Source organism: Arachis hypogaea, chromosome 4 (assembly GCF_003086295.3).
Source record: "Arachis hypogaea cultivar Tifrunner chromosome 4, arahy.Tifrunner.gnm2.J5K5, whole genome shotgun sequence".
Classification (NCBI taxonomy): domain Eukaryota; kingdom Viridiplantae; phylum Streptophyta; class Magnoliopsida; order Fabales; family Fabaceae; genus Arachis; species Arachis hypogaea.
Genome location: NC_092039.1, coordinates 33,653,080 through 33,660,373, shown reverse-complemented (window position 1 = coordinate 33,660,373; position 7,294 = coordinate 33,653,080). Strand labels below are relative to the sequence as shown.

General features: G+C 38.7%; 1 non-coding gene across 1 annotated transcript; it reads right to left on the bottom strand.

Moving 5' to 3' along the window:
• Positions 1-763: 763 nt before the first annotated feature.
• LOC112798625 (small nucleolar RNA R71) lies at positions 764-867 on the bottom strand. Its single transcript, XR_003200229.1, has one exon. It is a non-coding gene; the product is annotated as a small nucleolar RNA R71 (small nucleolar RNA).
• Between the last annotated feature and the right edge of the window lie 6,427 nt (positions 868-7,294).

Sequence of the window (7,294 nt, the reverse complement as noted above, 5' to 3'; positions counted from 1 at the left end):
AAAATTAATTTTCGAATTCTTTCCCTCTCCTCTTCTTCTATTTATTTATTTATTTATTCACTAACACTTCTCTTCACCTCTCTTCATCTCAAATCACTGCCCCTATCTTTATCCTTGTGTTTGGATTCTCCTTTCCTTATTCCCTTTTTCTTCTACTAATAATAAGGAACCTCTTTACTGTGACATAGAGGATTCCTCTTCTTTTCTTGTTCTCTTCTCTTTCATATGAGCAGGAACAAGGAAAAAGGCACTCTTGTTGAAGCTGATCCTGAACCTGAAAGGACTCTGAAGAGGAAACTAAGAGAAGCTAAATTACAACAATCCAAAGGTAACCTTTCTGAAATTTTCGAACAAGAGAAGGAGATGGCAGCCGAACCCAACAACAATAAATGCAAAGAGGATGCTTGGTGATTTTACTAAACCCACGTCCAAGTTTGATGGAAGAAGCATCTCAATTCCTGCCATTGGGGCAAACAATTTTGAGCTGAAACCTCAATTAGTTGCTCTAATGCAACAGAACTGCAAGTTTCATGGACTTCCATCTGAAGATCCTTACCAGTTTTTAATTGAGTTCTTGCAGATTTGTGAGACTGTTAAGACGAATGGAGTAGATCCTAAAGTCTACAGGCTCATGCTTTTCCCTTTTGCTGTAAGAGACAGAGCTAGAACATGGTTAGACTCACAACCTAAAGATAGCCTGGACTCCTGGGATAAGCTGGTCACGGCCTTCTTGGATAAATTCTTTCCTCCTCAAAAGCTGAGCAAGCTTAGAATGGATGTTCAGACCTTCAAGAAAAAAGATGGTGAATCCCTCTATGAAGCTTGGGAAAGATACAAGTAGATCACCAAAAAGTGTCCTTCTGACATGTTCTCAGAGTGGACCATATTAGATATATTCTATTATGGTCTATCTGAGTTTTCCAAGATGTCATTGGACCACTCTGCAGGTGGATCCATTCACCTAAAGAAAACGCCTGCAGAAGCTCAGGAACTTATTGACATGGTTGCAAATAACCAATTCATGTACACTTTTGAGAGGAATTCCGTGAATAATGGGACGCCTCAGAGGAAGGGAGTTCTTGAAATTGATGCTCTGAATGCCATATTGGCTTAGAATAAAATGTTGACTTATCAAGTCAACATGATTTCTCAAAGTCTGAATGGATGGCAAAATGCATCCAACAGCACTAAAGAGGCATCTTCTGAAGAAGAAGCTTATGAACCTGAAAACCCTGCAATGCCAGAGGTGAACCTTATGGAAACACCTATAATTCATCATGGAAAAATCATCCAAATTTCTCATGGAAGGATTAACAAAAGTCTCAACAAGGCTTTAATAATGGTGAAAGAAATAGGCTCAGCAATATCAAGCCTTATCCATCATCTTCTCAGCAACAGACAGAGAATTATGAACAGAATACCTCTAACTTAACAAATTTAGTCTCTGGTCTGTCTAAAGCCACTTTAAGTTTCATGAATAAAACAAGGTTCTCCATCAGAAATATGGAGGCACAAGTGGGCCAGCTGAGTAAGAAAATCACTGAAACTCCTCCTAGTACTCTCCCAAGCAATACTGAAGAGAATCCAAAAAGAGAGTGCAAGGCCATTGATATAATCAATATGGCTGAATGCAAGGAGGAGGGAGAGGATGCAAATCCCAATGAGGAAGATCTCATGGGACGTCCCTCAAGCAGGAAGGAGTTTCCTATTGAGGATCCAAAGGAATATGAGGCTCATATAGAGACCATAAAGATTCCATTAAATCTCCTTCTACCATTCATGAGCTTTAAGAACTATTCTTCCTCTGAAGAGGATGAAGATGTAACTTAAGAGCAAGTTGCTCAATATCTAGGAGCCATCATGAAGCTAAATGCCAAGTTATTTGGTAATGAGAGGAAGCATGAATAGCTTCTCTCAATGCAGAGTCAAATAGAGCCCCTACAATCAAACTCTAAGTTTGATATTGGGAGGCCACAACCAAACTCTAAATTTGGTGTTAAAACCCCACATCCAAACTCTAAGTTTGGTGTTGGGAGTCTACAACATTGACCTGATCACCTGTGAGGCTCCATGAGAGCCCATTGTCAAGCTAATGACATTAAAGGAGTGCTTATTGGGAGGCAACCCAATTTTTGTTTATCTAATTTTATTTTTATTTTATTGTTATTTTATGTTTTATTAGGTTCATGATCATGTGGAGTCACGAAAAAAATACTAAAATTAAAAACAGAATAAAAAATAGCAGAAGAAAAATCACACCCTGGAGGAAGGACTTACTGGCGTTTAAACGCCAGTAAGGAGCATCTGGTTGGCGTTCAACGCCAGAACAGAGCATAGATCTGGCGTTGAACGCCAAAAACAAGCAACCTCCCGGCGTTCAAACGCCAGGAATGTCCCTTAAGGAGAGCTGGCGCTAAACGCCAGAAACAAGCATGGACCTGGCGTTCAACGCCAGAAACATGCTGCACATGGGTGTTGAACGCGCAGAATGAGCATCACTTCGGCGTTTAAACGCCAGAATTGCATGCAAAGGCATTGTACATGCCTAATTGGTGCAGGAATGTAAATTCTTGATACCTCAGGATCTGTGGACCCCACAAGATCATTTCAAGATCTGTAGACCACACAGGATCCCTACCTACCTCAACTCACCTTCTCTCTCTTTTTCACACAATCTAATAACTCTCTTTCCCATTACCTCTTCACCACTCACATCCATCATCTCTTTCCCACCCAAACCCACCCTACATAGCGGAATACACACCTCTCTCCCTCTCCTCCATATCTTCTTCTTCTTCTAAGAGGGCGAGCAACATTCTAAGTTTGGTGTGGTAAAAGCATAGCTTTTTGCTTTTCCATAACCATTGATGGTACCTAAGGCCAGAGAAACCTCAAAAAAGAAAAGAAAAAGGGAAGACAATTGCTTCCACCTCTGAGTCATGGGAGATGGAGAGATTCATCTCAAGAATCCATAGTTCAGTAGTAGAGCATTTGACTGCAAATCAAGAGATCCCTGAGATACCTCAGGGGATATATGTTCCTCTACATAACTATTGGGAGCAACTAAGGATAGGAGCACCAAAATCACTAGGGATCATGCAACAGAAGCAAGGAAGAGACATAGAGAAGCTCAAAGAGCACCATTGGTTCTTCAAGAGGAGGACGCCACCCTCACTAAGGTGGACTCATTCCTTAATCTCCTTGCTCTTATTTTTCTGTTTTTTTTATTTATTTTTATGCTTCATGTGTGTTTATGTCTTGTGTCTCTACCTCATGATCATTAGTATTGAGTAACTATGTCTTAAAGCTATGAATAATTCCATGAATCTTTCACCTCTCTTAAATAAAAAATGTTTTTAATTCAAAAGAACAAGAAGTACATGAATTTTGAATTTATCCTTGAATTTAGTTAAATTATATTGATGTGGTGACAATACTTTTTGTTTTCTGAATGAATGCTTAAACAGTGCATATTTTTTATCTTGTTGTTTATGAATGTTAAAATTGTTGGCTCTTAAAAGAATGATGAACAAAGAGAAATGTTATTGATGATCTGAAAAATCATAAAATTGATTCTTGAAGCAAGAAAAAGCAGTGAAAAACAAAAGCTTGCGAAAAAAATGGCGAAAAAAATAGAAAGAAAAAGAAAAAGCAAGCAGAAAAAGCCAATAGCCCTTAAAACCAAAAGGCAAGGGTAAAAAGGATCCAAGGCTTGAGCATCAATGGATAGGAGGGCCCAAGGAAATAAATCCAGGCCTAAGCGGCTAAATCAAGCTATCCCTAACCATGTGCTTGTGGCATGCAGGTCCAAGTGAAAAGCTTGAGACTGAGTGGTTAAAGTCGTGATCCAAAGCAAAAAGAGTGTGCTTAAGGGCTCTGGACACCTCTAACTGGGGATTCTAGCAAAGCTGAGTCACAATCTGAAACGGTTCACCCAGTCATGTGTCTGTGGCATTTATGTATCCGGTGGTAATACTGGAAAACAAAGTGCTTAGGGTCACGGCCAAGACTCATAAAAGTAGAAGTTTGGTGTTGTGATGAACGGATAATTTATACGCTTTTTGGTATTGTTTTTAGGTAGTTTTTAGTATGATCTAGTTACTTTTAGGGATATTTTCATTAGTTTTTATGCTAAATTAACATTTCTGGACTTTACTATGAGTTTGTGTGGTTTCTGTGATTTCAGGTATTTTCTGGCTGAAATTGAGGGACCTAAGCAAAACTCTGATAAAAGGTTGACAAAGGACTGCTGATGCTGTTAAATTCTGACCTCTTTGCACTCGAAATGAATTTTCTGGAGCTACAAAACTTCAAATGGCGTGCTATCAACGGCGTTGGAAAGTAGACATCCAGAGCTTTCCAGCAATATATAATAATTCATACTTTATTCGTGATAAGACGACGTAAACTGGCGCTCAACGCCAGTTCTATGCTGTAGTCTGGAGTCAAACACCAGAAACACGTCACGAACCAGAGTTGAACGCCCAAAACACGTTACAACTTGGCGTTCAACTTCAAGAGAAGCCTCAGCTCGTGGATAGATCAAGCTCAACCTAAGCACACACCAAGTGGGCCCCGGAAGTGGATTTACGCATCAATTACTTACTTCTGTAAACTAGTAGCTAGTTTAGTATAAATAAGACATTTTACTATTGTACTAGTTGTCTTTTGACCACATATCTGGTCCTTCTCCCTATTTTCGAATTCTATATCATATTTTGGGGGCTGGCCATTTGGCCATGCCTAGACCTTCATCACTTATGTAGTTTCAACGATGGCGTTTTTGCACACCATAGATTAAGGGTGTGGAGCTCTGCTGTACCTCGAGTTTCAATGCAATTACTACTATTTTCTATTCAATTCAACTTATTCTTATTCTAAGATATTCGTTGCACTTCAACATGATGAATGTGATGATCCGTGACACTCATCATCATTCTCACCTATGAACGCGTGACTGGCAACCACTTCCGTTCTACCTTAGACCGGGCGCGTATCTCTTGGATTCCTTAATCAGAATTTTCGTGGTATAAGCTAGAACTGATGGCGGCATTCATGGAAATCTGGAAAGTCTAACCTTGTCTGTGGTATTCCAAGTAGGATTCCGGGATTGAATGACTGTGACGAGCTTCAAACTCGCGATTGTTGGGCGTGATGACAAACGCAAAAGAATCAAGGGATTCTATTCCAACATGATCGAGAACCGACAGATGATTAGCCGTGCTGTGATAGAGCATTTGGATCATTTTCACTGAGAGGATGGGATGTAGCCATTGACAACGGTGATGCCCTACATACAGCTTGCCATAGAAAGGAGTGACAAAGATTAGATAAAAGCAGTAGGAAAGCAGAGATTCAGAAGGAATACAGAACCTCCATACACTTGTCTAAAATTCCCATCATTAAATTACATGAGTAACTCTATCTTTATTTTCTGTTTAATTTATTATTATTATTCGAAAATCCAATAATCTCTTAATATAGTTGAATCCACCTGACTGGGATTTACAAGATGACCATAGCTTACTTTATACCAACAATCTCTGTGGGATCGACCCTTACTCACGTAAGGTTTATTACTTGAACGACCCAGTACACTTGCTGGTTAGTTGTGAGGAGTTGTGACAAAGTGTGATTTATGTTTGAGAGCACCAAGTCTTTGGAGCCATTGTTGATGATCACAATTTCACCTACCAGTCATCTACTCAACAACCCACTCATCAATCCATTGAACCGACAAACAACCAATCCAAACAAACTAAGGCAGACTATGCCTTCCCAATTGAAACCCTCTTGGCCTTACAAGACCAGGGTCTCACTAAACTCAACAAAAAGTCTTGGGCTGATATTTGCAGCGAGTCAGATGAAGAAATTGACTTAGCTCAATTGATATCCCAAATAGCCAATCATAAAACATCCATACATATACCAAAAGAAAAGGCTATTGTCCAAACACCCCAAACATCTTCAACCTCTACCAAAACACAAAAAGCCCAAACCAATTACATGTCTACCAACAAAATCTCAAACATTATCCATATGGAGCCTGAATTCTGGGATAGCTCGCCAAACAAAGTCATCCCAAAGATTTTTCCTACTGGGTTCCACTTCAGTCCTTTAGCACCCAACAAAACCAGCCAATTTTACGAATTCAATTTAATAGATACTGACTCAGTATCTATTAAACATTACAAGGATAAAACCAATCCTGAATTTATAACCCATTCAAATATCAAAATCCTCAGAAATTTGTCCCCAAAACAATTTGGGAACAACCTAAACAAAATTCAAAAATTTTCTCAAAATTATGACCCAATAGGTTTTAATTACTGGGACTACATGGAAGCTTGGACTAAAGTATTTTCGTTTCAAAATACTCATTACAGACATTCATGGTTAATCTATTTTAAAAGAAAAACCAATTATGTTTTTCCAAATTGGTTCTACCAATAGTGGGACTTCTTTGGGCCAATCCCAGAAATTTTACCCTCACCAACAGATGAAGGGTATAAACTTTTTCAATCAAAATTTAACAGTCAGGAATCATGTATTCCTGTAATGTTAAAATTTTTCTCAAATTTTTCACTAGCATGGGTATTCTCTTGGCAATACAAATTTGCAAAATCAGACCACTGCAAATCACTTCCAATCCTACAAAGGCATGGTTACGTAAAATGGTGCTCTCAATTTGATTCATCAATGGCCTATCCAGATAAGGTCAGAGAATGGTTCAAAAATAATCCACACAGTCAGAAGATTTCAGATCCAGAAACGGCTTCGTTTCTCAATCAGAAAGCTCAAATAGCTGTAGCCCTTGCAGGAGCTCAATCAAAAGAATCCTTGGCAAAACACCTTCAGCAAATCATGCAAATGATCGAAGAAGATGAAAAACACAAAGAAAATCCTACTTCGTCAGCAGAATCCTCAAGCGATTATAATCAAAATGAAGATGACTGCTTTGGAATTGACCTCGGAGAGTATTAGCCTTTAATCTCAAAATTTATGTAATCACTAAATTAAAAATCATATCAACCTGTACTGTAGAAATAGTACCGGTCATTTTCACCTGTACTGTAGAAACAGTAGTATCTTCAATTATAAAAGGAGGCCTTGTTCTCATTGTAAGGCACCCTTTAGTTTACAAACACATAGAGAGAAGTTAGTGAGAGAAGCTCTGAGAGTTCCCTTGTAAGCTCTCCAGCTCTTCTTCTTCCCTCTTCTTTCTTTTCCAATCATTCAATAAAACTTTAGTTCTTCATTTTCGTGTTTTCATAACTTCAATTCTTCATTTTCA